Raw genomic sequence first — 2500 nt, forward strand, 5'->3', positions numbered from 1 at the left:
TGGCCTTTCCAGGCCCCCCAGCCTGCTACTCGTGCTGGGCGCTGGCTCCAGCCCTGACCCCCTCCTCTTCTTCTAGCAGCCACAGGCAGGCGTCTGGCCTTTCCAGGCCCCCCAGCCTGCTACTCGTGCTGGGGGCTGGCTCCAGGCCTGACCCCCTCATCTTCTCACAGCCACGGGGAGGCTTCCAGCCTTTCCAGGCCCCCAGCACGAGGAGCAGGCTGGGTGCCGGCTCCAGCCCTGACCCCCTCCTCTTCTTCTAGCAGCCACAGGCAGGCGTCTGGCCTTTCCAGGCCCCCCAGCCTGCTACTCGTGCTGGGTGCTGGCTCCAGCCCTGACCCCCTCCTCTTCTTCTAGCAGCCACAGGCAGGCGTCTGGCCTTTCCAGGCCCCCCAGCCTGCTACTCGTGCTGGTTGCTGGCTCCAGCCCTGACCCCCTCCTCTTATTCTAGCAGCCACAGGCAGGCGTCTGGCCTTTCCAGGCCCACCAGCCTGCTACTCGTGCTGGGGGCTGGCTCCAGGCCTGACCCCCTCATCTTCTCACAGCCATGGGGAGGCTTCCAGCCTTTCCAGGCCCCCAGCACGAGGAGCAGGCTGGGTGCCGGCTCCAGCCCTGACCCCCTCATCTTCTCACAGCCATGGGGAGGCTTCCAGCCTTTCCAGGCCCCCAGCACGAGGAGCAGGCTGGGTGCCGGCTCCAGCCCTGACCCCCTCCTCTTCTCACAGCCACGGGGAGGCTTCCAGCCTTTCCAGGCCCCCAGCACGAGGAGCAGGCTGGGTGCCGGCTCCAGCCCTGACCCCCTCCTCTTCTTCTAGCAGCCACAGGCAGGCGTCTGGCCTTTCCAGGCCCCCCAGCCTGCTACTCGTGCTGGGTGCTGGCTCCAGCCCTGACCCCCTCCTCTTCTTCTAGCAACCACAGGCAGGCGTCTGGCCTTTCCAGGCCCCCCAGCCTGCTACTCGTGCTGGGTGCTGGCTCCATCCCTGACCCCCTCCTCTTCTTCTAGCAGCCACAGGGAGTCTTCTGGCCTTTCCAGGCCCCCCAGCCTGCTACTCGTGCTGGGTGCTGGCTCCAGCCCTGACCCCCTCGTCTTCTTCTAGCAGCCACAGGGAGGCTTCTGGCCTTTCCAGGCCCCCCAGCCTGCTACTCGTGCTGGGTGCTGGCTCCAGCCCTGACCCCCTCCTCTTCTTCTAGCAGCCACAGGGAGGCTTCTGGCCTTTCCAGGCCCCCCAGCCTGCTTCTCGTGCTGGGTGCTGGCTCCAGCCCTGACCCCCTCGTCTTCTTCTAGCAGCCACAGGGAGGCTTCTGGCCTTTCCAGGCCCCCCAGCCTGCTACTCGTGCTGGGTGCTGGCTCCAGCCCTGAGCCCCTCGTCTTCTTCTAGCAGCCACAGGCAGGCGTCTGGCCTTTCCAGGCCCCCCAGCCTGCTACTCGTACTGGGGGCTGGCTCCAGGCCTGACCCCCTGGCCTTCTCACAGCCGTGGGGAGGCTTCCGGCCTTTTCCAGGCCCCCAGCATGAGGAGCAGGCTGGGTGCTGGCTCCAGGCCTGACCCCCTCGTCTTCTCGCAGCCACGGGGAGGTTTCCAGCCTTTCCAGGACCCCCAGCCTGCTACTCCTGCTGGGGGCTGGCTCCAGGCCTGACCCCCTGGCCTTCTCACAGCCGTGGGGAGGCTTCCGGCCTTTTCCAGGCATACAGCAACCTCTTTTACTTTTCTTTATTTCTCACAATTACTTTCTTTTATTTTTGTTTAAAAATTCTCAACCTTTGTATATATTCCACATACTATACTGTGCATACACAGTCCAACCTCCGATTCAGGACGAACGATGCGGTTTTCGTCCCGGCCGTGGCACGCCGGACCAGCTCTATACCCTTCACAGGGCTGGCTCCCAGCCTAACCCTTTTCCTTTCCTCCTGCCTCCACTCTCATTAGCCAGCCAGCCTGCCTGCCTGCCTGCCTTCACCAACCCCAAGGGCTGGCTCCCAGCCTAACTCTTTTCCTTTCCTCCTGCCTCCACTCACATCCGCCAGCCAGCCAGCCTGCCTGCCTGCCTGCCTGCCTGCCTGCCTGCCTGCCTTCACCAACCCCAAGGGCTGGCTCCCAGCCTAACTCTTTTCCTTTCCTCCTGCCTCCACTCACATCCGCCAGCCAGCCAGCCTGCCTGCCTGCCTGCCTGCCTGCCTTCACCAACCCCAAGGGCTGGCTCCCAGCCTAACCCTTTTCCTTTCCTCCTGCCTCCACTCTCATCCGCCAGCCAGCCAGCTAGCCTGCCTGCCTGCCTGCCTGCCTTCACCAACCTCAAGGGCTGGCTCCCAGCCTAACCCTTTTCCTTTCCTCCTGCCTCCACTCTCATTAGCCAGCCAGCCTGCCTGCCTGCCTGCCTTCACCAACCCCAAGGGCTGGCTCCCAGCCTAACTCTTTTCCTTTCCTCCTGCCTCCACTCTCATCCGCCAGCCAGCCAGCTAGCCTGCCTGCCTGCCTTCACCAACCTCAAGGGCTGGCTCCC

Source organism: Chaetodon auriga, chromosome 23, assembly GCF_051107435.1.
Source record: "Chaetodon auriga isolate fChaAug3 chromosome 23, fChaAug3.hap1, whole genome shotgun sequence".
Taxonomy (NCBI): Eukaryota; Metazoa; Chordata; class Actinopteri; order Chaetodontiformes; family Chaetodontidae; genus Chaetodon; species Chaetodon auriga.